This window comes from Pinus tabuliformis, chromosome 5_2 (genome assembly GCF_031772625.1).
Source record: "Pinus tabuliformis cultivar Carrire ecotype Pingquan chromosome 5_2, CPIR1, whole genome shotgun sequence".
Classification (NCBI taxonomy): domain Eukaryota; kingdom Viridiplantae; phylum Streptophyta; class Pinopsida; order Pinales; family Pinaceae; genus Pinus; species Pinus tabuliformis.
The window spans coordinates 99,240,513-99,264,875 of record NC_142306.1 but is presented as its reverse complement, the minus strand read 5'-3'; the positions used below and the strand labels follow the sequence as shown (position 1 = coordinate 99,264,875).

The 24,363-nt window shown below is 35.2% G+C and overlaps 1 pseudogene; it reads right to left on the bottom strand.

Annotated features, from left to right (window-relative positions):
* Positions 1-7,993: 7,993 nt before the first annotated feature.
* LOC149157703 (protein PLASTID TRANSCRIPTIONALLY ACTIVE 16, chloroplastic-like) lies at positions 7,994-22,694 on the bottom strand (annotated as a pseudogene).
* Positions 22,695-24,363: the final 1,669 nt, after the last annotated feature.

Below are 24,363 nucleotides of genomic sequence, written 5' to 3'. Positions count from 1 at the left end.
ACCTGTATAAACATGTATGATGTAAGGACACATACCATACAATGTAAAACTCCTCTATGTTGTGATGGGTCTTGATATATCATACACATGTATCCCTTCCCATAATTTCTTCAATTCATCTACTAATAGTTGTAACTAGACATCCATATTCTTTACTTGTCTTCTACCAAGGATTATGAGAGCCAGCAAAATATGTTCATTCTTCACGAAAAACCATGGGGGGATATTGTTATTAATCACTACTATAGGAAAAACATAATAGTTGGTGTTTTGGAGGGAATATGATTTGACGACATCCATGGTTATGTTGAGCCGTAGACTTCATACTTCATCTATGAATTTTCCAAGTTATAGATCCTCGATATGCTTCATGGCTATTGAATCTATTGGGATTCACATAATTCCTTACTCGCTTCTGTGTGAGGCATGCCATCCCTGCAACATAGCTAATTCTTTGCAACGAATGAATCTTTGAATCCTTGGGATTAAAGGCATGTGCCTCAATATCTTATGAGGAGGATCATGTGATTTATATATTATTTTTAATTACAATACCTATCGTGCCCAAATTTCAGACATATCTCTTTGTATACATATTCTCCTCTATATATAATACAATCATTCAGACATGGATGATATGATATGTAGTCAACACCGAAAATTTTCAACAATTGCTTTTCCTCTTTGTAGCTAACCAGAAAGACATTATCACTTAGAAGAACCTTATCTTTGAATAACATGCAGTTGGTGGGGAATATAATTATACAATGTCAATATTTAACGTTCGTAAAATTATACGATTTTTAATGTTGATTGTGTGACAATATTACTTAAAATATAAGGGACTCGATTAATCATGTAAGTGAATTACCTCAATATTGTTGAGAAAACACCATTCGACATTATAAAATTTGCTTTGAAGTTGTACAACAACATCATTGCCCCCATCTAGGTAGACTTTGAATTACCACCAGGTCCAAAGAGAGGGGTCGTGGAAGCAGATTTCATGCTTCCGAATAAGCTATCAGTGATATGAACATCATCCTCTAGGCTCTCATTGTTCTAGAATGCATCTAATAACATTGCCTCCATGTCATTCATATTCCGTACGTAATCATCCATACCAACCTCTATTTTATTTCCTCCATTACCAATTTGTGATGAAGAAATACTATTGTTGTAGGCATTCCTTAGTGAATAGGGATGTAGTGGGAATTGAATAGGTGGTTGATTCAACCATTCTTTGTATTCTTCCTCTATGATTCTTTCTCTTAATGCAACCTTCTCTTGAATTTACATTGTAGTGGGGTGCACCGGAAGATGGTAGATGGGTCACTCATCATCACTAAAATCCTAGTTTCGAAAAATACTTAACACCATCAGTACAATATTAATGATACTAGTAAGCATGTCAATGCAATTGGTTTGTTGAAATTACATTATACCATAAACTTATTACCATCGTTGATCCAGGATTGCAACTGGAAGATGCCATGTTCCAATTGGTAGGGTGAAGAGGCTTTCTATTTTCATCTACCAACTTCTTGTAATATGCTGCTCCTGATAAGAGCTCCGACATTTTTGAAATTAATGAATATTTTCCGCATCTAAACTTAATTCTGAATCAGGTTCTTGCAAATTTGGATACATTTTTATTCAAATTGACATGGATTAAAAAAAATATTCAATTATATAATCGAAATATAAATAAATTATAAACTTACTAGAGATGGAAAGGGATAACTCCATGAAGGAATTTGATCAACAATATGGAATGAGCTGGACTTTGAAAAATTGACCATCTGATATTATTCTGATTTTGTCCCTGCATTTGAAAAAAATCAGAAATAAAATTTTGTGTGCATATCTAAAATTAATATCAAAAATCATATAACCATAATCTAAATTTCAATATAGTTTTCAAAACATTTTTCAAGAATAAGGCGATTTTAAGCGGAAAATGTATGTTATAAGTTACTGTAATTCATGTGGATGCATCCTAAAAGATAATTTGATATTAATATGCCATTTTATGTGAAAATAAAATTCTAGATAACTTTTAAACCCTACTGGTGCACTTATCAGAACAAATTGCACTAATGCATTTTAATAATACCAACACCAGGGTGCTCAAATAATACCAACATCAGTTTTCAACATTCTCTCTCTATCTGTGTGTGTGTGTGTGTGTGTGTGATCATATCAGTGCTATTATACAAAAATACACTGATGCATTTTAAAACAAAATAATACAATTATGCACCTGTTCCCGTATTTTAGAAAATAAAAATTAATTCAACCATCTTGGTGCTCTTATAAAAATTACAATACTGATGCTTTTAAATACAAACCACGACGTTGTGTTAAAAAATTAATCGCACAGTTTTGAGATTTCAAAAAAAAAAATTGTATCATGTTGGTGTGTTGAAATCTTTTTGCACCCCGACAATGTTGGTGCACTTTTTTATAAACACAGTAGTTTGCTTCCATCGAATGCACCGATATTCAGATAAAAAAAGAAGGTGCTTTTTTCTTAATTCCAAAATGAGTGGCAATTGATTTTTTGAAATCTAATTTCATAAAGTCCTTTAAATAGTAAAAAATTGTTCATTATTTCATTATTTTTCCCAAAATTTCAAGGGAGTGATTTGCAAGAGAGACATATGAGGAGCGTTGTGCAACAACATAGTACTTTGGAGCATCAAAATTATTCAAAAGATTGAACGCTGAAAGGTATGGGGATTCACTAAAAACATTGCATAGTGAAAATTTTAAATTTTATTGTTTCTTTTACTAATAAAAAATTTTAAAATTTCCAATAGGGTTTAATTAAAAGAGTGATCATTTGCAAGATAGGCATATTGGGAGCACTGGGAAGCAGTAAAAAAATTTGGAACTGTAGAAAGATCAGAATTTGAAAGGTATGGTGATTCACTCAAAACCCTAGATAGAAAAAATTTTAAACTTTACTATTAATTTTTTTTATAATTTCTATTAGATTTATTCACAATTCAAAAAAATAAAAATAAAAACCCTGTATAATAAAAATAATAATATTGAATTTAATATTAATTTTTTTTATGATTTCTATTCCTATTTAAATTTAATTAAAATTCAGGAAAAAAAAAACAAAAAAAAATAATACTTACGTTAAAGCCTTACTTCTTCGTACAAAATTTCACCTTAGGGTTTAACTTCCTCTACCACTTCACAATTAAGGTTTTTCATTTTAGGCATTTTAGATTTAATGGGTTTGTGTACTTACTACATATAGGGCATTTGACATATAAAGTAGGAGAATCACTTATTGAATTAGATCCAAACCATGACATCCCTGTCTGTATTTTCTAAAAATGGATATATGTTATGTGGTGAAACCTGTGTAATATAATGCATGGATGTGCCCTGTGTAATACAACACACCTATATATTATAAAATTATCAACTCTATCTAGTTTTTTCATCATTGCTCTTGGTTTAATATAATGCACCGACGCGCTTCTGCTAAATAGAACCCTTAAATCATTGTGTTGTGTTTATCACTACAAATCGCGCCGTTATAATTTAAAATTATTTAAAAATAATAATTTTCCCTAATGGTGCCGAACAATTAAACGTCCAGTGCATTCAATTGAATAAATGCTCCGATGTGTTTATTCAAATAAATGCACCAGTTACCAAAGCTATTTGGCTTAAGATTATTTTATTTATTTATAAAATATATTTAATGGCTTCTATATTGAATGATGCATGTTTTATATTGATCAAAAAATTCTGAGAAGGTGTCAAGTAACAAAAACATTGATCGACACAATGATAGCATATCGAAAGAATCATAGAAAGCAAGTTCTTTGTAAATCCTTTACAAAATTAATATGTAAACTATATATAAGTTTAACTAATATGTATTGCCCAATGTTTGTCATGTAGAGCCACAAAATGAAGAAGTTAAATAATATTATTTCTAATCTAAATGCAGAAGAGTGTAAAATCCTGATAGAAAAATTACAGAGGGATGAATTAGGTGAATGAAAAAATACTATTCAATATATATTTTTTTTTTTGAATTTTCATTAATAATATACTTAAGAATATTAGATAACATGTTTCAAATAATACATCAATTCATATATGTTTAATGTTCTACAGGGAGCAAAAAAGAAGGAAAAGATCAATGTCGTTTTAAGAAAAAAAAAATTATAGAACATGTAAATGCCGATGAATTGGTCCTTAGCTCATTTGGAGTGGTGTTGGAGGTTAATGAATGGTTTTTTTTTACAAAACTATGATGGATCTACTGGAATGAATATATAGACGTAATTTCCACTTAAAATACAAAAGTCAATCAAATAATTCTAAGAACCAAATTATATTTAAACTACAGGAAGGGTTTCCAAAGCAATGTTCAATGAGACATGTTAGACTTGCAATAACAAAAACATACAACAACAATGAAAGAATCATTCAAAAGGTAATATTCCTAATTAAAATGATTTTCTAGAATTATATGTATATATTACTACAAACCATTCATTTATTAATATCAATTTTGTTATATTTAGTTTTCATATATCAATATAAAAATAGTTTATTACTTTTCTAGAAAGATTATGAAAATCCAAAATGATGATCAAGTTGATACGCAAAACATACCAGTAGGAATGTCCAAAAAAATGTACAACGAGATGGTCAAAGAAATGGACATGATTGCATCATAAGATGAGCCATCTTAACAACAACGTACTTCAAATGTATGTAATCATGATTAACTTTATACATATAAAATATAATTTAGCATTAAATATTGATTTTCAAGTATTTTCTTGCGGAAAAGAAAACAAAATGGAACTCATTCGGCACATAAAATAGGACGAAAAGGAAGAAAAGGGCTGATTTCAAAGTTTGTGAATGATTGTTAATATTTCCTTATAACAACTAAAGGTTTCATTTTTGTATATTTTAAGTTGTTTTATAGCAATCATCCTTGAATGTCTTCAAATAAGCTCTAACATACAAAAAAAAATATCGGAAGAACTGATTGACATTGGGTTGAATATGGGTTGTGAGTATATGTTGGAATATCAAAAATTAATTGTGGAATTTTTAAGTATCTATGTTGTTTTACTTCTCTAAGTTTATAATTAATAGAACAAAAAAATCATTTATATTAAACCAATGATTTATAATGGGGTTCAAAACATGCAAGAAATAATGTGTGGAACTACTCCAACATAAGACTTGTTGCAACAAGGCTTGAGGCTCGGTTTTGAAACTATGTGCACAGTTTGAGTCAATATTTATTATGGCACATTTATATTCTATTTACATTGATGTATATTATTTATTTCAATTTTCATTATTATCACCAATATAGATACACTCATTGCACTTTATTTTTATGTTTTCACATGGAACAATATCATGAAGACAAAAAAAATCAATGCAACCAACAAAACATTCATCCAAATAACTCAAGTCCTAGAATTAGCTTGAGCACTGACAACATTTCCAGTGAAGAATGAAGGTCTATTTAGATATCAAATCAACCTGTTGTATTTTTTGAAATAATTGTCTATGAAAATCAGACATTTTGTTTAAATTAATGGACATAGTGTCCCAATTGAAAGACAAGGGGTTAATATTAACAATCTCATTTTGTATGACAAAGAGCCTCTTATTGATATATAATAAAATACATTTCAATTTATTCCATTGTGTTATCCAATGTCACTTTGAAACGTTACACCATTGGTTAAATATATGGATGATTAAATATTATAATGAAGAGAGGTGAAATATGATAATAAAACAAATTAATCCAAACATCATATACAAATTAAGTAATCAAATTTTAATTTATATGAATATCGTTATAATATATATGTCGATTTTTTAATGAATAGCGGATTTTAAAAATTACAATCATTGCATTGTCACAGGTCAATGTTTCCAAAAAAGAGAAAAACTCATACCAAAAATTGGCGCATACATAACATAAAAATGCATCTGTGCGTTATGTTATATAAAAGCACCATGATGACATCTTTCTGCATGACCAGTGCCTTTTTGGAAAACAAAAATACTGTGGCATATATTTCTTCAAGCACCCGTATTGTTTGCAATTAATGCCCCGATACATTGTAATTCTTAACGCACCAATGCTTACATAGAACTAACACCCCAGTCCTACAAAATACTATTTCCAGCCTCGGTGCATTATGAAAACTAACAACACTAGTCCTTTTATATAACTAATGCATCAGTGCATTTATACAAACAATACACATCATTGTTGCAAGGTTAAACAAAAGCATTAGGACTGCAATTATTTTTTGCGTGCCTCGATGTAATTCCTTACAAGAACACCCTTGGGAGTTTTTACATATTAGCACTATTGCAGTATATATTACATAGCGATGTTCTTTGCATTCAACGCCTTGGTGTTTTTAGTTATATATGCATCTCGATTCCTTTATATATGTAGTGCATCAGTGCTACTTGTTCCATGAAGCGCACCGCAAAAAAAACATCTGTTAAAACCTCTGGTTGCCCATATTTTTTCAATTGTGATGAATTTCCGTTATAATCTTAACTAAAACATCCACTATCACAAACGAATGTTTTAACAAATGTTTTTTTGACAATTTTTTCCAATTTTATAATACTAAAAACCTCCATTATAGCCTTCGCTAGAAGGTATTTTCCTTGTAGTGACTGCACTCTTGTCAAAGAACAACTTGAATTCTCTAGAGGAATGACATCATAATTGTATGCAAATATGATAATAACTTTGTAATATGTAGTTTTCCCATTCAAATACAATAGTGCAAAACTATAATGACACTACACTATTTCACCACACAATCTATAAACATTATGCTCTTCATACATGATAAATTATATCAATGTACAAACATTGCGCTATGGCATTATTATGGCACAAGAAAAATTATAAAACTTTCGGATGTTTTCAGTGTCATACTTACAATGTAAAATCACATTGCAAATCCCAAACTTCACATCCATATACGTTAACAAGAATAATAAGAGTCTCGAATAAGAGTTTCTCCTTATTCCAAATCCAAAGATCCATTTAATTACAATTATTTTCACACCTATAATAAATTTTCCACTCTCCAATTAACATTTTCTAAAAACCATATTTTTAATTAAACTTACCACAAAGACACTTCTTTCCCATTGTTATAATGATTTTGTAATATTAACAAAATTACCATTCTTCTCAAATTCCAACAAGAATATTATTATTAAAACCAAATTTCATATTCTCGATGCATTAAACTTACCCTGTCATGAAATTCTAATCATAACTAAAATTTCTGTAACAGTGGTGTGAGATAATATTTTTGAACTAAGAAGTATCATACGCCGAGAGCATGTTGCTGCTGCATGGCATGTTGGCTTTAATATTAGTGAATCTGACATAAGATATGGCACCCAAGTGTTGTCAATTTCGTTGTTGGCATGGGAATTAGCATATACAACGAGGGAATGTGTTGCCTGTAGGGAGGATCGATGAACAGGGGGCGTCCAGCAGATCCAGGGGAGGGGGAAACACAGGTTCTAAGAGCAAGACATGCCCGCAGGGACAGGGAGTTCAGATGGATCGAAAGGGGAAGAGGTAGATTTAAGGGAGAGAGGGAACTGAAGTAGGGGAGCGGGTGAGGGAGAGCCTGATGCAAGAAAAAGGACAATCGATTGACAAATAACTTATGCAAATGAATTACCTGAGTGCGCCCTGTCCCTCTTTCATTTTTGGTCATGGTGAAATAAATATGATTCATCGGTTCTGCTATCTTATTAGGACTTGTGAGCTTGTTGCATCTCTGAATGAGGGGGATCCTTTCCACAGTCATGGCAAATGATAATAGGTCTCGGCTTCGTTACAGACTAGACAGCCTTGAGGTCTGGTGCATGCCTTATTGGCCTGTTTGTCAGCGTTTCTGTTTAAGCTGCGTAAGATATGATAAAATTACAGATCTTCCATGTGTTGAACTAGAATATGGCAGCGGCTTAATATCTGCTGGAGAAACACATTTGTGGAGTCTTTCCTCTGAACCATTGAGCTAATAATAACTGTTGAATCTCCGAAGATGAAGGCTGCATTTATTCCAAGCTTCCCAAGCTGAATAAGACCCTGGTATAGAGCCAATGCTTCTGCCCTATTGTTGGAGGTTTGACCAAGACCCCATTCATATGATAAAACAGTGTCTCCATTAGCATTAAGAATCACTCCTCCAGCCCCTGCAACCCCAGGATTCGACTTTGAAGCTCCATAAAAAAAAAAGACAGTACCTGTTACAATTTTGAATCCAAGCAGCAAACTCATTTTCTTTAAGTCTGATTTTCCACTTGTGAGGGACTACCTTTTCCCTGTTGTGAGTAGTGCTACCTAGCTGCCTATTGTTGTATTTATTCAACAAGTGAGCAATAAAGCTCCTTTCTTCCACACTGAGATCGGTGATGTCTACAGCCTTCTGGTTTTTAGCTGATATGGTTTCAAGAGCAAGACCCTTTACTTTGCTACATAGACTTCTGGCGTTTGAACCCTTTTCCTTAAAAAAATTTCGATTGCGGGCCAACCAAATATTCCAAACATTAAATTTACCTTATAATAATGTAACCATTGACCTCCATATTTCCTGGCATATCAAACTAATGTTAGTATTAATTAAATGAAACTAAAACTTTTTATCCCATTTAACATTTACTCTAAGTTTTTTAGCATCTTGTCGCGATATGAGGCCAAACAAAACATCTAAATTTCTTATTGGTTGAAATAGGTGTTGAAAAAACATCATAAACTAAGAAAAAAGTAAAAAAAAATATACTTTATAAGAAATATTGAGTTAATTATCTTTAATTTTTATACCATCAATTAAAAATGAAAAAAACAATTGCAATATTCCCTACAACCCTAAAAAGAATAACATTATAACGAGAACTATATTCAATAAAAAAACATTTTATATCATTTACACATATTAACACCATCTGTCACACTACATTACAAACCCTATCAATAAAATAAAGCTTTATCATCTTTTACAAGTTCTAACACCATTGCAATAGTCCCTACAACCCTAAAAAGGCAGGGAGGACTAATAACATTGTAACAAGAACTACATTCAATAAAGAAAACTTTATATCTTTTACACATATTAACACCATCCGTCACACTACACTACAAACCCTATCAATAAAATGAAGCTTTATCATCTTTCACAAGTTCTAATACCATTCATCACACTTCACCACAAGCCATATTCATCCATCATACTACACTACAAACCCTATCAATAAAATGAAACTTTATCATCTTTTACAAGTTCTAACCCCATTCATCACACTTCACCACAAGCCATATTCAATAGAATAATGTTTTATCATCTCTTAAAGGTATCAACACCACTTATCAAATTATAGATGAAACGATTATCTATACTCCATCTATAGTTAATAGAAGATGATTATATGTAAAGGATGTACAAAAAACTTTATTATCTTAAAGTCACCAATAAAAATATCATTAAATAAATGAATTAAAAAAAATGAAGAAAGAGATAAGTTCAATTCTATTTGGAATATAAACATCCATCCAAAATCCCTAATTTGTGGTATGAGAAGTTTAAATGAGTTTAACAAATAAAAAAATCATTAATAATTGATTTAGTATGGATTGAAATTAAAATGCACGATTTATATGGAAATACATTGAACCTATGCACTAATGTTATAAATATATTTTTCAAATGAGCTAGGTTAAGAAAAGATAGTTTTCAAATGAGCTAGAAGAATTATGCCATATGCACTAATGTTCTAAATATATTTTAGTAGACTAAGAAAAGATAGTTTTCAAATGAGCTAGAAGAATTATGCCATATTTTTTCTAAATAAATATTAGTTTAATTATTGTCGGACTTGGACATTTTATTATTAAAAAATCTATAAATATATATTATATAAATATTATTGACATTGATTACAACATTATAGGGTATCAAATGAGACAGTAATAAAAGTACTCATTTCAAGAAATTAAACTTTATATATAAATACAAATTTATACAAATAAATATATAAATCTATATAATTAAATAAATATATATAAATATATAAATTTATATAATTAAATAAATATATATTTATACATTTATATACCAGTTAATTCTACATTCAATAATTCAACATTGAATTATTATACTTTGCGTAGAATGAAATTCATGTAATGTTTTACATGATTTAAGTGAAAATTAGATATAATTATAATTACTTTAGAATTTGTAACCATATCAAGTGTTAATTTTTAGTTAAAATTAAAATTAAATTTTTTTAACAAGTATAATGTTGTGTTGTTGATATTGTAAACATTCATCATGTCACTTGCGGAAATTAAACTTGGTTAGGGAAGATTTCATCCCCACCTCCTAACTACCCAAAATACACCCAATTGAAAAGTATATATATATATATATATATATATATATATATATATAAGCTGTAATTAAAAATTAACATTTTAATCTCTCTCGCACACACATGAGATTATTTTTAGTTACAATTAAAATTGATCATTCATATACATGTATATAATATTTTAAAGGTAAATAATAAATCAAAATATAAATTATATTTATATAATAATGAAATTAAAAAATATTTATAATTTTTTATAAATAAATAATTATAAAAATAATTATATATTTATGAAAAAATAAATTTTAATTCTTAATTTAATAATTATTATTTTAGCCCCGATGGAGGTGGAAGAACAAGTGGTTAGGGGAGGTGCCACCCCCACCCCATCGCATTTTGAGATCATTAAAAAAGCGATGGCGTGGCCTGCCCCCTGTGCATGATACATGTGACAAGTTTATTTCTTGAATAAATGGATCCTTGAGTTCTAGCACTTTCTTCCTCAACGTCTCTACTACAAAGCATGTTTATGTGTTCAACGAGCTACATCCATTGGATGCATGTGGGATTGGAAGGCATCCCTATGAGTTTGGTTTTATGGAATCATGTTGTTGTTCAACAAAAGGTTCGAGTGGCGGAATTGGAAGGTTTCTATTGGAAATGATATGGTGGTTTCTATTTTAAGTTCACGCCCTATAATGGCATTATCTCTCTATTTCTTGAAGTGCAAAGGAACAATGGTTGCTCCAGAGACATAAAGAATTATGGGTTTCCTCTCTAAAAAGTAGCATAAGGTAATTGGGTAGCTCCTAACTCTAGCTGGCAGAATCAGGCGGTGTTTCACATTGTCTCTATTTCTTAGATGTGGTTCACTTCAAATCTTCCTTGATGATATAGTAAGGTAATTTTGAAATCCTGGCTCCATACGTATTTCTTTCTAGTGCAAGGTTATTATTGGTCTATTCTGGGTTATTTTCTTCAATTTATGGCGGGGATTATAGCTACTTTGTTTGTCTAAACTTGGGGGATCTTTTACTCAAGGAATTTGCTTCACCTTTTGGGCCGAAATTTATTCGACAACAGAGCTTGTTCACCGAATACTTGAGGCCCAGGTTCCTGTAGGTTTTAACCCCATATAGAAATTACTTGCATACGAATTCTAAAAACAAAAAATAAATAATGGAGAGAGCATAAAACATAAAACAAATATACACAGAGATTTTCCTATGGATCCCAAAACCGAGACTACAAGATTGATTTTTTCATTATATTCCTTTCATTGTTACTATATATATATATATATATATACATGTTGAAGCATCCATAAACCCCAATCCATTAACCCTAGATTAAAACATAATCTTAGTTCCCTTGACTGGATCTACAAAATACCATGGGCAGAAAACCATCATGCCCAAAACCATGTGTGAAAACTACCCATAAGTAGGTCTGCCCAGCTAATATAGGGTCCAAAACAAAAAATTCCTTGGGGCGCTGCCTCGGACCCCGTAGCATTAGAGGAATTTTGAGGTCTAAAATGGGTCTCCTAAGAAAAATGTACAACCAAAATAAACTTTATAAGAGCCAATAGGATTGAAGATGATGATGTCAACCATGGGGGATGATTCAACATTTTTGGAGTAAAAAAGTAAAAGGATTAAAAAGTAGTAAAATAATAAAACTATTTTTCAAATAGTATTTTCAACTTATCTCCCTAATGTTTTACTCAAATTTCAAGCAGGAGTACTCTTTTGATGCAAAATTTAGTTTCTCATTGAAATGGTACTCATGTTGCATACTTCTAATGGACCCCTCTACATGAAAAAGCGTGATTGCAATCAAGTTTTTCATGTATTTCTCATTTTTTTGTAGCAGGTTCCATCAAAAGTATGTAACATGGGTACTCCTTGGATGAAGAATCAACTTCTGCATCCAATGATTATTCCTTCTCGAAATTTGAGTAAACCCATAGGGAGATAAGTTGAAAATACGAGTTGAAAATGTAGTTTTTTCTTTTTTCCATCTAAAATTTGATGATGTAATCTAATATTATTTTATTATTTCCACTGCTATTTTATAATTTCCTTTGAAGGCCCATTTTAGACCTCAAAAGTCCTCTAATTATGGGGGCTACCTCCCCCCTCAAACCCCTAGACAGGGGGGGTTGCCGACCCCCCTGTGACCCCCCCACCCCCTATGCGTAGGGCTAGTCGTGGAAAGCATAAAACACACACCCAAAATTCTCCCACTTGTTGTTTTCCTTCCACAAGAGAGATTAATCATTGGTCCAACTCTAAAACACCCATTGTTTCTCTACACCAAGAGAACTTATCAGTGTTCACAGACTTTTTTAATGAATCTGCAGTATTCTTCAAAGTTTCCACCTTTACCAGCAAGACCGTTTTGTCCTCAACCATATCCCCTATAAAGTGATACTGAACATCAATGTGCTTTATCTTTGAATGATAATCAGGGTTCTTTACCAAGAAAATTACACTTTGGCTGTCACGGTCTATCCTTATAGCTCACTGTACTAACCTCATACTTGAACACAATCTTTGTAACTAAACTACTTCCATGCTTCCATGAGTGGCTGCCATGTATTCTGCCTCTGTAGTTGAAAGTGCCACTACAAACTGTCTCTTACTCATCCAACTGATTGCACCTCCAAATAGGTTAAACACATACCCACTTGTAGATCTTCTCTAATCCATATCTCCATCCCAGTCTACATCAACAAAGCCACAGATGTCCAAAACTCTGTCCAATCCTGGGCTTCCTTGGTAGTATAGACCATAATCACTAGTGCATGCAAATACATGAAAACCTGCTTCACTAATGTCCAATTCTCCTTCCCTGGTTTTGACATAAACATGCTCAATACTCCCACTACATGTGTAATGTCTGGTCTAGTATAGACTATTGCATACATCAGGTTACCGACTACACTTACATATCGAACACGTGACATGTCCTCTTCCTCTTCTTGTGTCTTGGGGCACTTTTCAGCAAATAAATTTACACCTACAGGAATAGGAACCTTCACTAGTTAACTATCTTGCATATTAAACCTCTGTAGTATTGTCTCAACATAATTCCTCTAGTTTAACCATAGCTTCCTCTTTTCTCGATCTTGTTTAATTTCCATGCCAAAAATATAGTTTGTAGCACCAAAATATTTCTTTTCAAATTTGGAGGACAATTCGCTCTTTAATTCCTTGATAATTTCTTTGTAGTTTCCAACCAGCAACATATCATCTACATACAAGACCAAATAAATAACACGGTCACCAATTAATTTGAAATACACACAATGATCTGCTTTTCTTCTGGTGAAGCCAAGTCCCCGTATATGTATCAAATTTCTGATACCACATCCTTGGTGATTGTTTTAATCCATAAAAAGTCTTTTTTAACATGCAGATGAGTTCTTTCTTACCCTTCAACGCAAAGCCTTCGGGTTTCTTAATGTAGATCTCTTCTTCCAAATCCCCGTGAAGAAATTTTGTCTTCACATCCATCTGTTCTACCTCAAAATCAAAAGAAGTAGCAATAGATAAAAGTAATCTAATAGAAGCTACCTTGGCAACAGGAGAAAAAATATCACCACAATCAATTCCCGTCACTTGGGAGTAACCTTTTGCTATGAATCAAGCTTTATATTCTCCAGTTTCCTTTTGCTTTTATCTTCTTCTTAAACTCCCATTTGTTGCCAATGGGTTTCCTTCCAGCTGGAAACTCCACCAGATCCCAAGCCTCATTTTTGTACAAAGATGCCATTTCATCAACCATGGCCTCTTTCCAGCGTTTTCCATCCTCTTAATACATTGCTTCCTTGACAGTTTTGAGATCATCATCAATAATAGATAAAGCAAAATTTGAATAGAAATCAGATAGACTATACCTTTCTGGTTGCCTTATTTCTTGAACTGATCTTCTCACAACTGGAGTTTGTGGCTCTACATTTTATGATTCCTCTTTTGTTGTAGAGTTTGATTTCTCCTACTTTAGCTCAAACTCTATCTTCTCAGTTTCCTTTGGTAGGACTTCATTTTTAATGACGTCTTTCACCTCTCTAAACACCACATCGTGGTTGTAAACAACCTTCCTTATTTCTGGGTTCCAAATCTTATAACCTTTTAAACCATCCTTATACCCAATAAAGATGAACCTTTCAGATTTACTATCCATCTTGGTTATTTTCTCCTTTGGAACATGTACATATGCATCACATTCAAATATGCTCAGATGTGAAAGAGAGGGTTTCTTACCAATCCATACCTCTTGTGGAGTCTTATCCTCCAACACTAGTGAAGGTGATCTGTTGACTAGGTAACATGCAGTCTCCACCACCTTTGCCCAAAATTCTTGTCCTAAATTGACACCACTGAGCATGCTTCTTGCCTTTTCCATCAATGTCCTGTTCATTCTTTCTACAACTCCACTATGTTGAGGTGTGTATGGAGTAGTCTTCATCCATGCTATATCACACTTCTTACAAACTCTTTAAATTCCTTCTTACAAAACTCTTCAATGTTATCTGTCATCAACACCTTTATCTTCTTCTCTGTTTGGTTTTCCACCAAAACCTTAAATTCTTTAAACCTATCAAAGACTTCAGGTTTCCTCCTGAGGAAATATATTTATGTATTCCTTGAGAATTCATTTATAAATGATACATAGTACACAGACTCGCCCAATGATGTAACTGACACAGGTCCAAACACATCACTGTGCACAAGCTCTAATATCTGTTTCGCCATCTTAGCACTAGAGGGGAAACTCACCTGACTCTCCTTCCCATATATGCAATTTTCAAAGAAATCAAAATCCAAGGAGAAACTAGACATACCTTATACTATACCATTACCATGAAGTATTAAAATTCCCTTCTCTCCAATATGTCCAAGCCTTTAATGCCATAACATGGTCTTTTCTCAAGAGACCACTAGATTTTCTGCTCCACTTTCAAGAACCACAGAATTGTTGCACCCATCAATAAAAGTGCTACCCTCAAGCTTGTACAAAGTTCCAATCCAAACTCCCCACATCAATACTAGTGCTCCCCGAACCATCTTGCAGATATCTTTATCAAACAATGTTTTTACACCTACATCATTCATCTTGCTTACAAAAATCAAACTTCTGGCTAATGCAAGAATATGCAAACACCTGGAAGTGTTATAATACTTCCACCTTGCAACTTCAACTTGACTTTCGATGACCGATGATTATAGCCTTCCTGTTATCCCCTAAGAATACATCACCACCATCATATTTATCATACTCGCAGAACCACTCCCTGTGGGGAGTGAAGTGAAAGGATGCACCTACGTCAATCAACCATGCCTCATGATCTAGTTGTGTAATGGAAGAAGAAGCCAAGTACACATCCCCACCTTAATCTGAGGTGGCTTTCACCTCTATAGAAGGAGCACCATCAAATCCATTTCCTTTGTCATGAGCTTTAGATCTACAGTCCTTTTTAAAGTGCCCTTCCTTTCCTCATTTCCAACACACCTTTACAAGTTTTCCTAGATGCCATAAGTAATTAACAATCATGATCATGTTGGAAAATTAGAAAGGAATTAAATATTTTCTTGATCTTGATAATTACTTGTGATGTTTCTTATTATTACGATTCTTTATATCTCATTTTCTTTATTTCATCAAGAAATTACCAAAAGAAGCAACACATAAAATAATGGACATGAGATGTAGGCACATGCCAAGTCAAAACCCCCCTCGAGGGGAAAACCCAGTCAAAGTAATTCTTCCTTTCAATAGTATTCTTTGAGACTCTTCAAATTGGACCAAGACCCCCTCCCTCCACACTAATTCAGCCTCCAGAAGATTGACCTCTTCCCAGCAACTTTAACTATGCAGCAACTTGCAGCAGCTAATAGCTTCCAGTAGTAGTCCAAATTGGAAGACTTTGATCTCCAAATCTAGAGCCCAAAACAAAGAGAGACCACCACCAAAATTTTTATTTTTCTTGACTCCTTAGACTCACCTAAATTTTTATTCACTTTGGCTTCCTAGAAACAGACTTTCCCAACTACCCACTTTGCACTTTTTCCCAACAACAAGATTTTCACACTTCTACCCTGTAGAGAGAATTAAAACTTAATGAGAAGTGATGCTCCAAATGAATTTGATGTCCTTCCTTTTATAGGCTTCTTGTCAGATCGAATAGGGTCTTAGGCTAACTTGATCTTCCCTTAGGCCGACATGGTGTGGAGGTTACATAATTCATATTTGACTCAATATTTAACCTTTTTACATGATTCAAAAGCCCAAGAAGGGTCTCTTTAAATGTACAATAATTATATAGACTCAGAATAAATCCTAGAAGTCCTCAATGGGAATTTAACCTAAAACTTGTTGACCCTAGCATGATACCCATGCTTTAATAAGTCACAATAATAATAATAATAATTATTTTCTTTATTCTTTTGACAAGTACATTACATAATGATTCAAGTACATTATTGAAGACCGAAAATAGTTACTTTTTCCAACACTCCCTCTTAACTAGGGAGGTATTCATAATGTACATGTACAATGGAAGATCTAAGACTATATGAATCATGAAGAACTTTAGGCACCACAATGCCATGGACTAGATTCCTGATCAGGGCAATCTATCCAACCAGTCACTCAACAATTTAGGCACCACAATTCCATGGACTAGATTTCTGACTAGGGAAATCTATCCAAGTGGGAATAAGGTGGACTCAAGATTTCATCCCCTCTAGGTACCATCAGGCTTACTTTCTAACTACCAACCCAAACATACAAGTGTGTCTCGAAAACCAAGCTCAATAAACGACATCACCTTTTCAATTCTGGGATTCCTGACATCAACACAGAGTGTTGGCATGATGTCTCCCTAGGAAATACTTCACTCACAAATCCTTAATACTCCTTGATCCAGTAGATCAAGAATAACCAATCTCTCTCAATCAAATTGGTTGTTAAACATCATGTTATCAAATTCTTCAACAAATTCACTTGTACAAACACAAACCCCAATGAATAATATACTTTCACATGTTCATAATCAAATACAAACCTTTGGGGTCTTACATACAACTTGATGTTGCTTCTCAACTTTTCATAGTAGGATTTTCAACCAAATCTTTGACAGAATATTCCTTGATCACATGTTTTCCTTCCTACTTCTGATGTAGCAACATATCCTCTAAAATTCATTCTTCAATTAATACTAAGGTATTCTCCCCTTCTCAACCAGGAAGCACCACTCTATCCAGACTCCCTCTTTGTTAGGGAGATCTCTTCTATTCATTCTTCCTCCTAGAGATCAACTTCTTCCTTTCGACATCAGAGAATATTTCGTGGCTTCCAACTATTTCATCAGAGTTATCATCGTTCCCATCATTCTTATCACATCAATGAGCATATTCACCAAGTTGAAGATTGTGTACCTTCACAACTTCCATAGCAAGTACAACCATATCTACAGAATCATGATAGCCATATCAAAATCATGAAAGCATTTCAACTTCATTCATATCAGATACTGAGACTCAATTACAAACAAGAGACATATACTCTTCAACATCTTGCTAGGGACTTTATCATACACCCTAGACTACTTCAATTTTCATTCCATCTATGGTTTTCAATGTTACTTCCAAAGGTATGACTGTTATAGACATATTTGGGCACATCAACCCCAAACTTATATGTCGATAAATTAGGCTTCATCAACCCCTAAAAGAGTTGTTTCATGCCCTAAAGGAACATATTCATATGAATACATCATTCCCCAAAGGTTCCACCTGAGAAACCATCCAGAAATGGCATAAATTAAACCATATTGACTGTTCCACTGACAGAGTGCAATGCATACTGAGTGGTGCACTAGCAGGGTGTGATGCATATTGATTAGGCCTTCTATAGGGTGCGATGGGCGAGGATGGACAAATTCTTGAGATAGTTTGCTAGGTGGTTGCTCATGGAATCTTCTAGAAACTTCTCCTGTGCCACTTGCCTCTCCGAATTTCCCCAAGGATGAATAAGGGATCTAAGAAATATCCAAGTGGAATGACACTAATCAAACCCCATGGATGACTCACACCCTTGCACACATCTATAAATGGAGCTCCAATTCAAGAGATCCAGAGGCTGGAATATGGTGAATTGCAAGGAAGTGCTGATAGTTTGTAATTGAGGAAAGAGCATTGTATTGTTGGAGTGATCTTGCTATTTCATGAGGTGAATAAAAATTGAAGCTGGGAGGATACACTATGGGCAACATCTCCTTGTCGTGTATAGAATACGACATCTCATGTGGTAGGAGCTTCCGGCTCTCAAAAGCAATAGGGTGCCCTCCTTGGGACAAGACTACTCCAATCCCCACACCCGATGCATCCCACTCCAGTGTGAAAGGCTGTGAAAAATCTGGAAGTGCCAATACTAGAAAACAACTCATCACCTCCTTGAGGCAATCAAATGCTACCGGAGCTCCCTATATGCATACAAAAGCCCCCCTCCTAGTCAAAGCAGTAAGGGGTGCTGCCAACTGTGAGAAGCCCTTCACGAACTTCCGATAATAGGTACAGATGCCCAGAAATCCCCTCAACCTTGTCACATCTCGAGGCTCTGGCCAATCCAGGATGGCTCAAATCTTCTCTACATGCACCTTGACCCCATTGGTGAGCCCCAGTATTGAAGCAATAATGTTGCAACTCCTGGAACTCCCTTCTTTAATTTTATCAACCCGGTAGTTCGTAACAAACTTGGAAGCGGCGGTGCTGTATGCACAAGTACTAGCTATTGCCGCAGCTGTCACTTGGTCAGCTGGCACAAGTCCGCTAGGAACTTAAGCCAACTTCTATGAGCTCTTAGAAGAAGCTTTTTAATTGATGGATGAAAGCTAACTCGAAGGAAGCTAATCTAATTGCGAAAAGAAAATGAAAGCCAAAAAGGAACGCAAACCCTAGCAAACCCTAATTCTACCATCTAGTCCTACTGACGCAAAGGAGAGCATGCCAACTACTGAAAGAGATGCCATTACTTCTAGGAAGGTAAAATGCATGTGTCTAAGTTATCACTATCTGAATAAAACATCTTTTTGTATTTTTGATTAAGTTATTAGAATTATCATGCATGTGCTTTTAACTAGCTTTTCACTGTGCAGAGGTGGATCAAGGAGGAGAAGCGCTTGGAAAGGTTGGGAAGGTTCAGAGAGGGTCTAAAGGGGTCCCTAACACCCTTCCAGAGAGTCTCACAAAGTTTGGCTGCCAAGAAACCGTGTTTATGAGCTTCCACAGGAAGTCTGCAGGGGTTCTACAGGATGTTCAGGACTTCTACAGGATGTTCTGTAATTCTTCTACAGGATGTTCAGAAATGGGATTTTGGAGCATGGATGGAGGGAAAAAGATGATGGAATGAGTATGGAGGTGAAATAGGGGTGTGAAGAGGTCCAGGACTTGGGGAATGGAGTTGAGGAGAAGGTGTAGATGGTGAGATTTGTTCAAGGAGGGATGAGATGATGTTGCACAAGAAGATGAGAATCATGGCAAAGTAAGCAAATGAGGTAAATGTAAGGTAAGGGTTCTGAGTGAAGGATGAAACAGGTAGGTTGGATGGGGTATGTGCAGGTAAGGAAGGGTAATAAGTACTCTGCAAGTGGTATTTCAAACTGAACACACAAACACTTATAAATAAAACCTATGACCTAGTTACTTTACTCTATTCTGACCTAAGTAACAACAAAAGGAAATGAACAGCAGTTTATTCGAAATGAAATGCATGAACTAACTTCTGCCACTAAGAAATCATCAACTGAAGCATTTAAATACTACTAATATCAGCATCTACAAAAGAGGATTCCAACACTAAGAATTGCATGGCAAAGCAAAACAGCATTTTTGTTGGCAGCAAAGTCACATTGGTCCCAGCTCATGATTCCACTGAGGGGGAGGTGAGATCCAAGGTGTTTGGTAGCCTTTTTCTCGTTATTATCCTACCAATCTATTCTAACCATGAGAAGCTACTTTAACCATCAAAAGAAATCTAAATAACAAAGCAAGATTTAAATACAAATAGCAGATTTTATTCTAATAATGCAGCAAAGACACATAAAGGTAAACAAAGGAGGTACTGGGCACTTGAGATGGGCCCAACCCCAAGAGCTACAGCCTCCTAAGAGATATTTAGAGCTGGTGCAAAGTTGGATTCATCTTTATTGATTAAGAAATGAAGAGTTACATCAAAACTGTCCACAAGGAGAGCTTGAAAAATGAGCTAAAAGCAAAGCTAATCTACTGCCCAAAAATCGAACTACAAAATGACTACAACAAGACTATGAAATGACTAACTACCAGCTACAAAATGACTAACCACTAGCTAACCAAAATGAGGCCCTAAGCCTTCTTATTTATACAAATTGAGGACCCAACAGTCCTCCTAAACTTTAGGGACTCGGCTGCCCAAAACTTGTAGTTAACAGCAGTCCTACTTGACTTGCTTGGCTGCCCTTGTGCTAATTGATTCGGTGGCCCTTGAACTCCGAGATGATGGTGGAGAATTTGAGGTAAGGGCCCATAAATGAAGGGGACACCTTCCTACAAATCCTCTCCCTTGTTCTCCCACGAATTTGGCTGCCAAGTGCTCATTAAGACCTTCAATTTTGTCTCCAAGTTGACCAAAAAGGCTACACAAAGCACCCATTAGACTTGTTGGCATAATGACTAACCAAATTCACTCTATTAGCATAAATATAATCAAAAACATGCAATAAACTAATGAGAATGGTGGATTAAGTCAAATTAGGAGGTTGAATGAGCCCAAATAATTATCCATTTTTGGGGCTCATCATCACCCCCTACTGAAAGTGTTGCTCATCCTCTGAGCAACCAATCTCTCTCATCTTTGATGGCCCTGGTAGCCTCCTTGGCTAAAATCTCGGCCAATTTCTCCTTCTGCTGCACTTTCTCCAAACTTCCTGTAGAAACAGTTCTTTGTCTTCCTGTAGAAACAGACAGCACCACTATATCCTGCTTGGCTGTGGGTGATTTTCCTTTCAGCTTGGCTGTGGCTACCTTAGAGGTGCCCTCACTGACGTGGACTTGTTCAGTCCTTTCCATTCTACTCTGTAGTCTTTTCTCCCTGGGTGTTAGTGTGGTTTTGTCCCCCTCTGTTTTGGCAACTTGGTTTAATGCCAGTGTTCCAATCACTGATGTTGTTGGATGCATCTGTAGGGTTGTGCTTTTCTGGCTTGTCACCAACTTGTCATCATTTGCCTTGCCCCAAAAATATCTACACCGAATGCTTTAGCCTTGCTTGCAAAATGATCGAATGAAGTAGTTGCAACACCTGCCTTGACTTGGGCAGCGAGTTCAGTGGCTTCAGCTTCTTTTTCTGCAAGCCTTTTTGCTTCTACTTCAAGTTGTTTAGCAAGCTCCTGTTTTTTTGCGTGAATTTTCTGCAGCTATGCGCTCTTCTTCTTCAGCTTTGGCTTTCGCTTGGGCCTCGGCGAAAACTTCCTTTCTTCCATCTGTTGGAATGGCACTTAAAAGCTCATAAACTGGCAGAGAAGGTGCAGAAGGGCTGGCTGCAACATCAATAGTCTTGTTCTCTGAGATGGAAGTGTTTGCGAAAACCCCAGCTACCACAGATGCAACTTGTGTCTTTGAAACCTTAAACCATGGAATGCAATGCTGAATTTGCATTGATTACTTTGTTGTTTACATCTGCACTTCCTTCCGCCTTAAGAATAAGGTTGCAGTCTTTCTCTGAAATAAAATCATCTGTGGAACTGGCCGTCAGGATAGTGTAACTTAATCCCATTTCCACAATTCTTTCAGTAAGCTCTGATAATGATATTTTTGATTTTCCAAACAAGTTGCTGAAAAATGAAGAGATTCCATCAAGAACATTTGAAGACCCTCCATCGGATTCGTAAACACAACAATATGATTCACATTTGCTAGCTTGGCTTCTTCAATAACGTTCAAAGCATCAGTTGTAGTAACTTTGGAACTAGGTCCATCCTCTGTGGGTCCTATTGATACCACTGCTTTACTGGCATTTCCGATGGCTTTAGCTGTGGATTTAATATCCTCAAAACTGAATTCTACTACATTAAGACGCTTGGCATCCTCTGCAGCAATTATCTTTCTCGGGACTCCAAATTTGTCGAAGAAAAATCCATTTTCTCTGCTTTTGAAAGCTGTGTCATACTTCCTGTAGAAGACCCACCCGTTTTCTGTAGAACGCCCTTGCATAGGTGGGTTTTAAAAAAAATGGCCGAGAAAGCTTGGTGGAGGATGACAAGTTAATAGATTGTGGGAGCAGAGGACGCGTACTTCGGCTAAGAACATTGCAGGTGCAAATGAATCAGCGGGTGGTGAGAGTCAGTCGAGCCTGTTTTTCAATTACAGTGTGATTCGTGGTGAGGAAGTGAAGTGGCCAGGCATACATGGCCATATGCAGACTGCAGTGCTATCATGAACTGCATGTTCTCTTCTGGATCAGTTGCACTAGAGTTCAAACGGCCAACACTTCTTGTTTTTTTAAATTTTCACATGAGTCAACTGTCCACGTGTACTGCGTGACTGCCGGCTGAGTTCTAGAGAAGACAATCAGCTTAACCTTGATAATTCGTGGCTTAATCCCACCATTCCATTAATTCATGCAGTTTTTAAATTAAATTTATGCAATAGAAGAATGAATTTCAGTCACATACCTCGAAGTTGAATGGCTGCCGTGAGCTGCTGTGGCCTGTCATTGCTGCATGCATTGGTTTTTCTGATTGCATGTGGCTTGGCTGCTAATTTTTGATGGTTTTTCCTTGTGCAAGTGTCCTCTGGCCAGATCTAAGCTCCAGGCAATTGTTTCCATGTTCAAATCTGCACGTTCAAGCTGCTGCTGCTGCATTGTCACAGAACCAGAACTTGTTTTCGCCATTTCTCCCAAACAGTAAAGCAGATCGATCTGAAACTTTCTGAGCATGTTTCTATCATCATGATGCACCTCCCATAGCAAAATCGTGATCAATGGATGCACGGATTTCGAGAAAAATGGAAAATGGCTGAAGATTTCAGAGATCGATTTCTTGGAAACTGTGCATCGGAATCGGCTGAAACTGCTTGGGTAGGTTACTATCACCCATGTGCATCTCCCCATGAAACAGGTTTTAAAATGGATGCACGGATATGGAGAAATCGCAAAAATGGCTGATGGTGATGGAGGCTGATTTCTTGGGAACCGTGCACCAGAATTGGCTGAAACTGCTCAAGCGTGTTTCCATCACCCTTGTACAATTCCCCATAAACCGGTTTGTCAAATGGATGCATGGTTTTCAAGTTATGGCAAAAACAAATTTTGTTCTATGGATTTTTTCTTCAAGGCATTTTGCAAGTGTTTGCATGGAAGGGAAAACTGAGCTTGGGCTGTGATGTAGGTATGGAGATGATGGAGGAGGAGTTGGAAGATTGCATGAGGGCTTCTAAACCCTTGAGGAAGCTACCATGTTCGCCAAACCACTTTTTGAAATCCATGTCTAGTTTCCCACAATTTCTACAGGAAGTTCCTGTAGAAGCACAATGAGGTGGAAAAAATGATGGAGAAAGGCAAGGGATGGACACACGAGTGCTTGCAGGTCTAATCAACAGATTCCCACCATCAGATTCCATTTTAGACTTGAATTTGGTTCGTCCAAAGGTCTTACAGGATGTTTCCTGTAGAAATACAGAGCTTCCTGTAGAAGGCACAACAAAATTCCCTTGACCTTGATTTGAGTGCTCCTCCTGTCATGAAACATCCTTCTTGCAACCTGCAATTAGCCAATGGAAATTAGTTTTATTTTTCTTTTTCTTTTTCTCTTTTGTTTTTTTTTTGAAAAACAACTAGGGCGCCTCATGGAGGTTTTCACCCTAATTGCCTGCCCTGGGC